The following is a 13,631-nucleotide window of genomic DNA, read 5'->3' on the forward strand; positions in this document are numbered from 1 at the left end:
CATTGAATTCAATTCTTTCTGATTTTAGAAACTGCATTAAAGAAGGGGTGCACCGGTCCTGGAGATACTGCAATACCAGGTCAATGCGTGGAGTGGACAGAGCAAGCTCTTTTTCCATCTCCCTGTTCTAAAAATCCATTTAATATATGGTCCCCAGATAGGGGACGTATCAGATATTAAACTGATAAGAACAGATACTACACTTGATCTTAGCCAAAAGGCCGAGAAGCGATAACCAGAATTGGTTTCAAACTACGGAGCCACCCAAGGATCCTGAAAAGTCCATTTGTGGAGATGAGCTCCTGGACTCCCGTTAAGAAGACATGTTGTCAACCTCTAGATCCCTTACATGCCTGCACTTTTCGGCTTGCTGCTGCTGCAATCCACGCGTTTTAGATCTGCATAACTCCACCTCTTTAAACACAGCACCTTCACCCCCTGCTGTTCCCACCCGCCTCAACACCGTTGGAAGGGAGGAGAACCAATTAAGGCGGGGGGTGGGGTGGAACGAGCAGCTGTCTACCCTTAGCAGGAGGGCTCCTGATTACATACCTCTCCTGCTGCTGCTGCTGCTGGCTGTCCAGCAGCAGACTGAAGGTGGCTGCTGCTGTGCACAGGTATATAAAGGCTCAGAGCCTATTATGACACGCGCAGCCAGCGTTCCATTGCCACATTCCATCTACTGCAGGCAGGATACCTGGCTGGCTGAATGTCGCTGAGAAGCTCACAGAGACCGCCATAAGCAACAGTTTAACAGAATGCCACAGACTAATCAACCAAACTTTTTGGGTTGGGTTCTCTTTTATAGTCTGCAGGCATTAAATGAAAGAAGTCAGTGTTCCAGCAGAAGGAGACAACGTTTCAGAAAAGGCATTGTAGCAAACCAAAAAAGAAATTTTAAGCGCAGCAGAGTAACCAGCGCACATACCTGTTAGCTCAGGTGAGTTTAAAAGGCTGCTGTTGATAACAAGGGCATTTGCTAAATAGATGGTGTGTGTGCAACAATATACTGAAAGGTCAATTATATTGTGCAGCTTATCTCACCACCTGTAGTTATTTAGGTGAAAGCTCCAAAATGCTTGCCTAATATGTCTGTTTATCCAAAAGGAAGTAAAAAGGGAGAGCTAGAAAGATAGCATTGCATCACATTACATGGCAATGCAATGCACAGTTGCTGAAGTTGAACCAAAATGAGCTTGTAATCTGGCTTCTGCAACTTTGAACATGAAAAATCCAATGAGGAGAAGAAAAGCAAAGCCAAAGAGTCCATCCCAAAATCCGACAAACAAGCAAAATGAACAAAAAACATTGAATTCAATTCTTTCTGATTTTAGAAACTGCATTAAAGAAGGGGTGCACCGGTCCTGGAGATACTGCAATACCAGGTCAATGCGTGGAGTGGACAGAGCAAGCTCTTTTTCCATCTCCCTGTTCTAAAAATCCATTTAATATATGGTCCCCAGATAGGGGACGTATCAGATATTAAACTGATAAGAACAGATACTACACTTGATCTTAGCCAAAAGGCCGAGAAGCGATAACCAGAATTGGTTTCAAACTACGGAGCCACCCAAGGATCCTGAAAAGTCCATTTGTGGAGATGAGCTCCTGGACTCCCGTTAAGAAGACATGTTGTCAACCTCTAGATCCCTTACATGCCTGCACTTTTCGGCTTGCTGCTGCTGCAATCCACGCGTTTTAGATCTGCATAACTCCACCTCTTTAAACACAGCACCTTCACCCCCTGCTGTTCCCACCCGCCTCAACACCGTTGGAAGGGAGGAGAACCAATTAAGGCGGGGGGTGGGGTGGAACGAGCAGCTGTCTACCCTTAGCAGGAGGGCTCCTGATTACATACCTCTCCTGCTGCTGCTGCTGCTGGCTGTCCAGCAGCAGACTGAAGGTGGCTGCTGCTGTGCACAGGTATATAAAGGCTCAGAGCCTATTATGACACGCGCAGCCAGCGTTCCATTGCCACATTCCATCTACTGCAGGCAGGATACCTGGCTGGCTGAATGTCGCTGAGAAGCTCACAGAGACCGCCATAAGCAACAGTTTAACAGAATGCCACAGACTAATCAACCAAACTTTTTGGGTTGGGTTCTCTTTTATAGTCTGCAGGCATTAAATGAAAGAAGTCAGTGTTCCAGCAGAAGGAGACAACGTTTCAGAAAAGGCATTGTAGCAAACCAAAAAAGAAATTTTAAGCGCAGCAGAGTAACCAGCGCACATACCTGTTAGCTCAGGTGAGTTTAAAAGGCTGCTGTTGATAACAAGGGCATTTGCTAAATAGATGGTGTGTGTGCAACAATATACTGAAAGGTCAATTATATTGTGCAGCTTATCTCACCACCTGTAGTTATTTAGGTGAAAGCTCCAAAATGCTTGCCTAATATGTCTGTTTATCCAAAAGGAAGTAAAAAGGGAGAGCTAGAAAGATAGCATTGCATCACATTACATGGCAATGCAATGCACAGTTGATGAAGTTGAACCAAAATGAGCTTGTAATCTGGCTTCTGCAACTTTGAACATGAAAAATCCAATGAGGAGAAGAAAAGCAAAGCCAAAGAGTCCATCCCAAAATCCGACAAACAAGCAAAATGAACAAAAAACATTGAATTCAATTCTTTCTGATTTTAGAAACTGCATTAAAGAAGGGGTGCACCGGTCCTGGAGATACTGCAATACCAGGTCAATGCGTGGAGTGGACAGAGCAAGCTCTTTTTCCATCTCCCTGTTCTAAAAATCCATTTAATATATGGTCCCCAGATAGGGGACGTATCAGATATTAAACTGATAAGAACAGATACTACACTTGATCTTAGCCAAAAGGCCGAGAAGCGATAACCAGAATTGGTTTCAAACTACGGAGCCACCCAAGGATCCTGAAAAGTCCATTTGTGGAGATGAGCTCCTGGACTCCCGTTAAGAAGACATGTTGTCAACCTCTAGATCCCTTACATGCCTGCACTTTTCGGCTTGCTGCTGCTGCAATCCACGCGTTTTAGATCTGCATAACTCCACCTCTTTAAACACAGCACCTTCACCCCCTGCTGTTCCCACCCGCCTCAACACCGTTGGAAGGGAGGAGAACCAATTAAGGCGGGGGGTGGGGTGGAACGAGCAGCTGTCTACCCTTAGCAGGAGGGCTCCTGATTACATACCTCTCCTGCTGCTGCTGCTGCTGGCTGTCCAGCAGCAGACTGAAGGTGGCTGCTGCTGTGCACAGGTATATAAAGGCTCAGAGCCTATTATGACACGCGCAGCCAGCGTTCCATTGCCACATTCCATCTACTGCAGGCAGGATACCTGGCTGGCTGAATGTCGCTGAGAAGCTCACAGAGACCGCCATAAGCAACAGTTTAACAGAATGCCACAGACTAATCAACCAAACTTTTTGGGTTGGGTTCTCTTTTATAGTCTGCAGGCATTAAATGAAAGAAGTCAGTGTTCCAGCAGAAGGAGACAACGTTTCAGAAAAGGCATTGTAGCAAACCAAAAAAGAAATTTTAAGCGCAGCAGAGTAACCAGCGCACATACCTGTTAGCTCAGGTGAGTTTAAAAGGCTGCTGTTGATAACAAGGGCATTTGCTAAATAGATGGTGTGTGTGCAACAATATACTGAAAGGTCAATTATATTGTGCAGCTTATCTCACCACCTGTAGTTATTTAGGTGAAAGCTCCAAAATGCTTGCCTAATATGTCTGTTTATCCAAAAGGAAGTAAAAAGGGAGAGCTAGAAAGATAGCATTGCATCACATTACATGGCAATGCAATGCACAGTTGCTGAAGTTGAACCAAAATGAGCTTGTAATCTGGCTTCTGCAACTTTGAACATGAAAAATCCAATGAGGAGAAGAAAAGCAAAGCCAAAGAGTCCATCCCAAAATCCGACAAACAAGCAAAATGAACAAAAAACATTGAATTCAATTCTTTCTGATTTTAGAAACTGCATTAAAGAAGGGGTGCACCGGTCCTGGAGATACTGCAATACCAGGTCAATGCGTGGAGTGGACAGAGCAAGCTCTTTTTCCATCTCCCTGTTCTAAAAATCCATTTAATATATGGTCCCCAGATAGGGGACGTATCAGATATTAAACTGATAAGAACAGATACTACACTTGATCTTAGCCAAAAGGCCGAGAAGCGATAACCAGAATTGGTTTCAAACTACGGAGCCACCCAAGGATCCTGAAAAGTCCATTTGTGGAGATGAGCTCCTGGACTCCCGTTAAGAAGACATGTTGTCAACCTCTAGATCCCTTACATGCCTGCACTTTTCGGCTTGCTGCTGCTGCAATCCACGCGTTTTAGATCTGCATAACTCCACCTCTTTAAACACAGCACCTTCACCCCCTGCTGTTCCCACCCACCTCAACACCGTTGGAAGGGAGGAGAACCAATTAAGGCGGGGGGTGGGGTGGAACGAGCAGCTGTCTACCCTTAGCAGGAGGGCTCCTGATTACATACCTCTCCTGCTGCTGCTGCTGCTGGCTGTCCAGCAGCAGACTGAAGGTGGCTGCTGCTGTGCACAGGTATATAAAGGCTCAGAGCCTATTATGACACGCGCAGCCAGCGTTCCATTGCCACATTCCATCTACTGCAGGCAGGATACCTGGCTGGCTGAATGTCGCTGAGAAGCTCACAGAGACCGCCATAAGCAACAGTTTAACAGAATGCCACAGACTAATCAACCAAACTTTTTGGGTTGGGTTCTCTTTTTTAGTCTGCAGGCATTAAATGAAAGAAGTCAGTGTTCCAGCAGAAGGAGACAACGTTTCAGAAAAGGCATTGTAGCAAACCAAAAAAGAAATTTTAAGCGCAGCAGAGTAACCAGCGCACATACCTGTTAGCTCAGGTGAGTTTAAAAGGCTGCTGTTGATAACAAGGGCATTTGCTAAATAGATGGTGTGTGTGCAACAATATACTGAAAGGTCAATTATATTGTGCAGCTTATCTCACCACCTGTAGTTATTTAGGTGAAAGCTCCAAAATGCTTGCCTAATATGTCTGTTTATCCAAAAGGAAGTAAAAAGGGAGAGCTAGAAAGATAGCATTGCATCACATTACATGGCAATGCAATGCACAGTTGCTGAAGTTGAACCAAAATGAGCTTGTAATCTGGCTTCTGCAACTTTGAACATGAAAAATCCAATGAGGAGAAGAAAAGCAAAGCCAAAGAGTCCATCCCAAAATCCGACAAACAAGCAAAATGAACAAAAAACATTGAATTCAATTCTTTCTGATTTTAGAAACTGCATTAAAGAAGGGGTGCACCGGTCCTGGAGATACTGCAATACCAGGTCAATGCGTGGAGTGGACAGAGCAAGCTCTTTTTCCATCTCCCTGTTCTAAAAATCCATTTAATATATGGTCCCCAGATAGGGGACGTATCAGATATTAAACTGATAAGAACAGATACTACACTTGATCTTAGCCAAAAGGCCGAGAAGCGATAACCAGAATTGGTTTCAAACTACGGAGCCACCCAAGGATCCTGAAAAGTCCATTTGTGGAGATGAGCTCCTGGACTCCCGTTAAGAAGACATGTTGTCAACCTCTAGATCCCTTACATGCCTGCACTTTTCGGCTTGCTGCTGCTGCAATCCACGCGTTTTAGATCTGCATAACTCCACCTCTTTAAACACAGCACCTTCACCCCCTGCTGTTCCCACCCGCCTCAACACCGTTGGAAGGGAGGAGAACCAATTAAGGCGGGGGGTGGGGTGGAACGAGCAGCTGTCTACCCTTAGCAGGAGGGCTCCTGATTACATACCTCTCCTGCTGCTGCTGCTGCTGGCTGTCCAGCAGCAGACTGAAGGTGGCTGCTGCTGTGCACAGGTATATAAAGGCTCAGAGCCTATTATGACACGCGCAGCCAGCGTTCCATTGCCACATTCCATCTACTGCAGGCAGGATACCTGGCTGGCTGAATGTCGCTGAGAAGCTCACAGAGACCGCCATAAGCAACAGTTTAACAGAATGCCACAGACTAATCAACCAAACTTTTTGGGTTGGGTTCTCTTTTATAGTCTGCAGGCATTAAATGAAAGAAGTCAGTGTTCCAGCAGAAGGAGACAACGTTTCAGAAAAGGCATTGTAGCAAACCAAAAAAGAAATTTTAAGCGCAGCAGAGTAACCAGCGCACATACCTGTTAGCTCAGGTGAGTTTAAAAGGCTGCTGTTGATAACAAGGGCATTTGCTAAATAGATGGTGTGTGTGCAACAATATACTGAAAGGTCAATTATATTGTGCAGCTTATCTCACCACCTGTAGTTATTTAGGTGAAAGCTCCAAAATGCTTGCCTAATATGTCTGTTTATCCAAAAGGAAGTAAAAAGGGAGAGCTAGAAAGATAGCATTGCATCACATTACATGGCAATGCAATGCACAGTTGCTGAAGTTGAACCAAAATGAGCTTGTAATCTGGCTTCTGCAACTTTGAACATGAAAAATCCAATGAGGAGAAGAAAAGCAAAGCCAAAGAGTCCATCCCAAAATCCGACAAACAAGCAAAATGAACAAAAAACATTGAATTCAATTCTTTCTGATTTTAGAAACTGCATTAAAGAAGGGGTGCACCGGTCCTGGAGATACTGCAATACCAGGTCAATGCGTGGAGTGGACAGAGCAAGCTCTTTTTCCATCTCCCTGTTCTAAAAATCCATTTAATATATGGTCCCCAGATAGGGGACGTATCAGATATTAAACTGATAAGAACAGATACTACACTTGATCTTAGCCAAAAGGCCGAGAAGCGATAACCAGAATTGGTTTCAAACAACGGAGCCACCCAAGGATCCTGAAAAGTCCATTTGTGGAGATGAGCTCCTGGACTCCCGTTAAGAAGACATGTTGTCAACCTCTAGATCCCTTACATGCCTGCACTTTTCGGCTTGCTGCTGCTGCAATCCACGCGTTTTAGATCTGCATAACTCCACCTCTTTAAACACAGCACCTTCACCCCCTGCTGTTCCCACCCGCCTCAACACCGTTGGAAGGGAGGAGAACCAATTAAGGCGGGGGGTGGGGTGGAACGAGCAGCTGTCTACCCTTAGCAGGAGGGCTCCTGATTACATACCTCTCCTGCTGCTGCTGCTGGCTGTCCAGCAGCAGACTGAAGGTGGCTGCTGCTGTGCACAGGTATATAAAGGCTCAGAGCCTATTATGACACGCGCAGCCAGCGTTCCATTGCCACATTCCATCTACTGCAGGCAGGATACCTGGCTGGCTGAATGTCGCTGAGAAGCTCACAGAGACCGCCATAAGCAACAGTTTAACAGAATGCCACAGACTAATCAACCAAACTTTTTGGGTTGGGTTCTCTTTTATAGTCTGCAGGCATTAAATGAAAGAAGTCAGTGTTCCAGCAGAAGGAGACAACGTTTCAGAAAAGGCATTGTAGCAAACCAAAAAAGAAATTTTAAGCGCAGCAGAGTAACCAGCGCACATACCTGTTAGCTCAGGTGAGTTTAAAAGGCTGCTGTTGATAACAAGGGCATTTGCTAAATAGATGGTGTGTGTGCAACAATATACTGAAAGGTCAATTATATTGTGCAGCTTATCTCACCACCTGTAGTTATTTAGGTGAAAGCTCCAAAATGCTTGCCTAATATGTCTGTTTATCCAAAAGGAAGTAAAAAGGGAGAGCTAGAAAGATAGCATTGCATCACATTACATGGCAATGCAATGCACAGTTGCTGAAGTTGAACCAAAATGAGCTTGTAATCTGGCTTCTGCAACTTTGAACATGAAAAATCCAATGAGGAGAAGAAAAGCAAAGCCAAAGAGTCCATCCCAAAATCCGACAAACAAGCAAAATGAACAAAAAACATTGAATTCAATTCTTTCTGATTTTAGAAACTGCATTAAAGAAGGGGTGCACCGGTCCTGGAGATACTGCAATACCAGGTCAATGCGTGGAGTGGACAGAGCAAGCTCTTTTTCCATCTCCCTGTTCTAAAAATCCATTTAATATATGGTCCCCAGATAGGGGACGTATCAGATATTAAACTGATAAGAACAGATACTACACTTGATCTTAGCCAAAAGGCCGAGAAGCGATAACCAGAATTGGTTTCAAACAACGGAGCCACCCAAGGATCCTGAAAAGTCCATTTGTGGAGATGAGCTCCTGGACTCCCGTTAAGAAGACATGTTGTCAACCTCTAGATCCCTTACATGCCTGCACTTTTCGGCTTGCTGCTGCTGCAATCCACGCGTTTTAGATCTGCATAACTCCACCTCTTTAAACACAGCACCTTCACCCCCTGCTGTTCCCACCCGCCTCAACACCGTTGGAAGGGAGGAGAACCAATTAAGGCGGGGGGTGGGGTGGAACGAGCAGCTGTCTACCCTTAGCAGGAGGGCTCCTGATTACATACCTCTCCTGCTGCTGCTGCTGGCTGTCCAGCAGCAGACTGAAGGTGGCTGCTGCTGTGCACAGGTATATAAAGGCTCAGAGCCTATTATGACACGCGCAGCCAGCGTTCCATTGCCACATTCCATCTACTGCAGGCAGGATACCTGGCTGGCTGAATGTCGCTGAGAAGCTCACAGAGACCGCCATAAGCAACAGTTTAACAGAATGCCACAGACTAATCAACCAAACTTTTTGGGTTGGGTTCTCTTTTATAGTCTGCAGGCATTAAATGAAAGAAGTCAGTGTTCCAGCAGAAGGAGACAACGTTTCAGAAAAGGCATTGTAGCAAACCAAAAAAGAAATTTTAAGCGCAGCAGAGTAACCAGCGCACATACCTGTTAGCTCAGGTGAGTTTAAAAGGCTGCTGTTGATAACAAGGGCATTTGCTAAATAGATGGTGTGTGTGCAACAATATACTGAAAGGTCAATTATATTGTGCAGCTTATCTCACCACCTGTAGTTATTTAGGTGAAAGCTCCAAAATGCTTGCCTAATATGTCTGTTTATCCAAAAGGAAGTAAAAAGGGAGAGCTAGAAAGATAGCATTGCATCACATTACATGGCAATGCAATGCACAGTTGATGAAGTTGAACCAAAATGAGCTTGTAATCTGGCTTCTGCAACTTTGAACATGAAAAATCCAATGAGGAGAAGAAAAGCAAAGCCAAAGAGTCCATCCCAAAATCCGACAAACAAGCAAAATGAACAAAAAACATTGAATTCAATTCTTTCTGATTTTAGAAACTGCATTAAAGAAGGGGTGCACCGGTCCTGGAGATACTGCAATACCAGGTCAATGCGTGGAGTGGACAGAGCAAGCTCTTTTTCCATCTCCCTGTTCTAAAAATCCATTTAATATATGGTCCCCAGATAGGGGACGTATCAGATATTAAACTGATAAGAACAGATACTACACTTGATCTTAGCCAAAAGGCCGAGAAGCGATAACCAGAATTGGTTTCAAACTACGGAGCCACCCAAGGATCCTGAAAAGTCCATTTGTGGAGATGAGCTCCTGGACTCCCGTTAAGAAGACATGTTGTCAACCTCTAGATCCCTTACATGCCTGCACTTTTCGGCTTGCTGCTGCTGCAATCCACGCGTTTTAGATCTGCATAACTCCACCTCTTTAAACACAGCACCTTCACCCCCTGCTGTTCCCACCCGCCTCAACACCGTTGGAAGGGAGGAGAACCAATTAAGGCGGGGGGTGGGGTGGAACGAGCAGCTGTCTACCCTTAGCAGGAGGGCTCCTGATTACATACCTCTCCTGCTGCTGCTGCTGCTGGCTGTCCAGCAGCAGACTGAAGGTGGCTGCTGCTGTGCACAGGTATATAAAGGCTCAGAGCCTATTATGACACGCGCAGCCAGCGTTCCATTGCCACATTCCATCTACTGCAGGCAGGATACCTGGCTGGCTGAATGTCGCTGAGAAGCTCACAGAGACCGCCATAAGCAACAGTTTAACAGAATGCCACAGACTAATCAACCAAACTTTTTGGGTTGGGTTCTCTTTTATAGTCTGCAGGCATTAAATGAAAGAAGTCAGTGTTCCAGCAGAAGGAGACAACGTTTCAGAAAAGGCATTGTAGCAAACCAAAAAAGAAATTTTAAGCGCAGCAGAGTAACCAGCGCACATACCTGTTAGCTCAGGTGAGTTTAAAAGGCTGCTGTTGATAACAAGGGCATTTGCTAAATAGATGGTGTGTGTGCAACAATATACTGAAAGGTCAATTATATTGTGCAGCTTATCTCACCACCTGTAGTTATTTAGGTGAAAGCTCCAAAATGCTTGCCTAATATGTCTGTTTATCCAAAAGGAAGTAAAAAGGGAGAGCTAGAAAGATAGCATTGCATCACATTACATGGCAATGCAATGCACAGTTGCTGAAGTTGAACCAAAATGAGCTTGTAATCTGGCTTCTGCAACTTTGAACATGAAAAATCCAATGAGGAGAAGAAAAGCAAAGCCAAAGAGTCCATCCCAAAATCCGACAAACAAGCAAAATGAACAAAAAACATTGAATTCAATTCTTTCTGATTTTAGAAACTGCATTAAAGAAGGGGTGCACCGGTCCTGGAGATACTGCAATACCAGGTCAATGCGTGGAGTGGACAGAGCAAGCTCTTTTTCCATCTCCCTGTTCTAAAAATCCATTTAATATATGGTCCCCAGATAGGGGACGTATCAGATATTAAACTGATAAGAACAGATACTACACTTGATCTTAGCCAAAAGGCCGAGAAGCGATAACCAGAATTGGTTTCAAACTACGGAGCCACCCAAGGATCCTGAAAAGTCCATTTGTGGAGATGAGCTCCTGGACTCCCGTTAAGAAGACATGTTGTCAACCTCTAGATCCCTTACATGCCTGCACTTTTCGGCTTGCTGCTGCTGCAATCCACGCGTTTTAGATCTGCATAACTCCACCTCTTTAAACACAGCACCTTCACCCCCTGCTGTTCCCACCCGCCTCAACACCGTTGGAAGGGAGGAGAACCAATTAAGGCGGGGGGTGGGGTGGAACGAGCAGCTGTCTACCCTTAGCAGGAGGGCTCCTGATTACATACCTCTCCTGCTGCTGCTGCTGCTGCTGGCTGTCCAGCAGCAGACTGAAGGTGGCTGCTGCTGTGCACAGGTATATAAAGGCTCAGAGCCTATTATGACACGCGCAGCCAGCGTTCCATTGCCACATTCCATCTACTGCAGGCAGGATACCTGGCTGGCTGAATGTCGCTGAGAAGCTCACAGAGACCGCCATAAGCAACAGTTTAACAGAATGCCACAGACTAATCAACCAAACTTTTTGGGTTGGGTTCTCTTTTATAGTCTGCAGGCATTAAATGAAAGAAGTCAGTGTTCCAGCAGAAGGAGACAACGTTTCAGAAAAGGCATTGTAGCAAACCAAAAAAGAAATTTTAAGCGCAGCAGAGTAACCAGCGCACATACCTGTTAGCTCAGGTGAGTTTAAAAGGCTGCTGTTGATAACAAGGGCATTTGCTAAATAGATGGTGTGTGTGCAACAATATACTGAAAGGTCAATTATATTGTGCAGCTTATCTCACCACCTGTAGTTATTTAGGTGAAAGCTCCAAAATGCTTGCCTAATATGTCTGTTTATCCAAAAGGAAGTAAAAAGGGAGAGCTAGAAAGATAGCATTGCATCACATTACATGGCAATGCAATGCACAGTTGCTGAAGTTGAACCAAAATGAGCTTGTAATCTGGCTTCTGCAACTTTGAACATGAAAAATCCAATGAGGAGAAGAAAAGCAAAGCCAAAGAGTCCATCCCAAAATCCGACAAACAAGCAAAATGAACAAAAAACATTGAATTCAATTCTTTCTGATTTTAGAAACTGCATTAAAGAAGGGGTGCACCGGTCCTGGAGATACTGCAATACCAGGTCAATGCGTGGAGTGGACAGAGCAAGCTCTTTTTCCATCTCCCTGTTCTAAAAATCCATTTAATATATGGTCCCCAGATAGGGGACGTATCAGATATTAAACTGATAAGAACAGATACTACACTTGATCTTAGCCAAAAGGCCGAGAAGCGATAAACAGAATTGGTTTCAAACTACGGAGCCACCCAAGGATCCTGAAAAGTCCATTTGTGGAGATGAGCTCCTGGACTCCCGTTAAGAAGACATGTTGTCAACCTCTAGATCCCTTACATGCCTGCACTTTTCGGCTTGCTGCTGCTGCAATCCACGCGTTTTAGATCTGCATAACTCCACCTCTTTAAACACAGCACCTTCACCCCCTGCTGTTCCCACCCGCCTCAACACCGTTGGAAGGGAGGAGAACCAATTAAGGCGGGGGGTGGGGTGGAACGAGCAGCTGTCTACCCTTAGCAGGAGGGCTCCTGATTACATACCTCTCCTGCTGCTGCTGCTGCTGGCTGTCCAGCAGCAGACTGAAGGTGGCTGCTGCTGTGCACAGGTATATAAAGGCTCAGAGCCTATTATGACACGCGCAGCCAGCGTTCCATTGCCACATTCCATCTACTGCAGGCAGGATACCTGGCTGGCTGAATGTCGCTGAGAAGCTCACAGAGACCGCCATAAGCAACAGTTTAACAGAATGCCACAGACTAATCAACCAAACTTTTTGGGTTGGGTTCTCTTTTATAGTCTGCAGGCATTAAATGAAAGAAGTCAGTGTTCCAGCAGAAGGAGACAACGTTTCAGAAAAGGCATTGTAGCAAACCAAAAAAGAAATTTTAAGCGCAGCAGAGTAACCAGCGCACATACCTGTTAGCTCAGGTGAGTTTAAAAGGCTGCTGTTGATAACAAGGGCATTTGCTAAATAGATGGTGTGTGTGCAACAATATACTGAAAGGTCAATTATATTGTGCAGCTTATCTCACCACCTGTAGTTATTTAGGTGAAAGCTCCAAAATGCTTGCCTAATATGTCTGTTTATCCAAAAGGAAGTAAAAAGGGAGAGCTAGAAAGATAGCATTGCATCACATTACATGGCAATGCAATGCACAGTTGCTGAAGTTGAACCAAAATGAGCTTGTAATCTGGCTTCTGCAACTTTGAACATGAAAAATCCAATGAGGAGAAGAAAAGCAAAGCCAAAGAGTCCATCCCAAAATCCGACAAACAAGCAAAATGAACAAAAAACATTGAATTCAATTCTTTCTGATTTTAGAAACTGCATTAAAGAAGGGGTGCACCGGTCCTGGAGATACTGCAATACCAGGTCAATGCGTGGAGTGGACAGAGCAAGCTCTTTTTCCATCTCCCTGTTCTAAAAATCCATTTAATATATGGTCCCCAGATAGGGGACGTATCAGATATTAAACTGATAAGAACAGATACTACACTTGATCTTAGCCAAAAGGCCGAGAAGCGATAACCAGAATTGGTTTCAAACTACGGAGCCACCCAAGGATCCTGAAAAGTCCATTTGTGGAGATGAGCTCCTGGACTCCCGTTAAGAAGACATGTTGTCAACCTCTAGATCCCTTACATGCCTGCACTTTTCGGCTTGCTGCTGCTGCAATCCACGCGTTTTAGATCTGCATAACTCCACCTCTTTAAACACAGCACCTTCACCCCCTGCTGTTCCCACCCGCCTCAACACCGTTGGAAGGGAGGAGAACCAATTAAGGCGGGGGGTGGGGTGGAACGAGCAGCTGTCTACCCTTAGCAGGAGGGCTCCTGATTACATACCTCTCCTGCTGCTGCTGCTGCT

The 13,631-nt window shown here is 45.0% G+C and overlaps 11 non-coding genes across 11 annotated transcripts; all 11 read right to left on the minus strand.

Annotated features, from left to right (window-relative positions):
- Positions 1-42: 42 nt before the first annotated feature.
- Positions 43-233, minus strand: LOC141235118 (U2 spliceosomal RNA). Its single transcript, XR_012300973.1, has one exon. It is a non-coding gene; the product is annotated as a U2 spliceosomal RNA (small nuclear RNA).
- Positions 234-1,348: 1,115 nt separating this feature from the next.
- LOC141235119 (U2 spliceosomal RNA) lies at positions 1,349-1,539 on the minus strand. Its single transcript, XR_012300974.1, has one exon. It is a non-coding gene; the product is annotated as a U2 spliceosomal RNA (small nuclear RNA).
- Positions 1,540-2,654: 1,115 nt separating this feature from the next.
- LOC141235120 (U2 spliceosomal RNA) lies at positions 2,655-2,845 on the minus strand. The gene has a single exon (XR_012300975.1). It is a non-coding gene; the product is annotated as a U2 spliceosomal RNA (small nuclear RNA).
- Positions 2,846-3,960: 1,115 nt separating this feature from the next.
- LOC141235121 (U2 spliceosomal RNA) lies at positions 3,961-4,151 on the minus strand. The gene has a single exon (XR_012300976.1). It is a non-coding gene; the product is annotated as a U2 spliceosomal RNA (small nuclear RNA).
- Positions 4,152-5,266: 1,115 nt separating this feature from the next.
- LOC141235123 (U2 spliceosomal RNA) lies at positions 5,267-5,457 on the minus strand. The gene has a single exon (XR_012300978.1). It is a non-coding gene; the product is annotated as a U2 spliceosomal RNA (small nuclear RNA).
- Positions 5,458-6,572: 1,115 nt separating this feature from the next.
- LOC141235124 (U2 spliceosomal RNA) lies at positions 6,573-6,763 on the minus strand. The gene has a single exon (XR_012300979.1). It is a non-coding gene; the product is annotated as a U2 spliceosomal RNA (small nuclear RNA).
- Positions 6,764-7,875: 1,112 nt separating this feature from the next.
- LOC141235125 (U2 spliceosomal RNA) lies at positions 7,876-8,066 on the minus strand. The gene has a single exon (XR_012300980.1). It is a non-coding gene; the product is annotated as a U2 spliceosomal RNA (small nuclear RNA).
- A 1,112-nt stretch (positions 8,067-9,178) lies between these two features.
- LOC141235126 (U2 spliceosomal RNA) lies at positions 9,179-9,369 on the minus strand. The gene has a single exon (XR_012300981.1). It is a non-coding gene; the product is annotated as a U2 spliceosomal RNA (small nuclear RNA).
- A 1,115-nt stretch (positions 9,370-10,484) lies between these two features.
- On the minus strand, positions 10,485-10,675 carry LOC141235127 (U2 spliceosomal RNA). Its single transcript, XR_012300982.1, has one exon. It is a non-coding gene; the product is annotated as a U2 spliceosomal RNA (small nuclear RNA).
- Positions 10,676-11,793: 1,118 nt separating this feature from the next.
- Positions 11,794-11,984, minus strand: LOC141235128 (U2 spliceosomal RNA). Its single transcript, XR_012300983.1, has one exon. It is a non-coding gene; the product is annotated as a U2 spliceosomal RNA (small nuclear RNA).
- A 1,115-nt stretch (positions 11,985-13,099) lies between these two features.
- Positions 13,100-13,290, minus strand: LOC141235129 (U2 spliceosomal RNA). Its single transcript, XR_012300984.1, has one exon. It is a non-coding gene; the product is annotated as a U2 spliceosomal RNA (small nuclear RNA).
- Between the last annotated feature and the right edge of the window lie 341 nt (positions 13,291-13,631).

This window comes from Phyllobates terribilis, unplaced genomic scaffold, assembly GCF_046119375.1.
Source record: "Phyllobates terribilis strain yellow unplaced genomic scaffold, ASM4611937v1 Scaffold_650__1_contigs__length_881393, whole genome shotgun sequence".
NCBI classification, from domain to species: Eukaryota; Metazoa; Chordata; class Amphibia; order Anura; family Dendrobatidae; genus Phyllobates; species Phyllobates terribilis.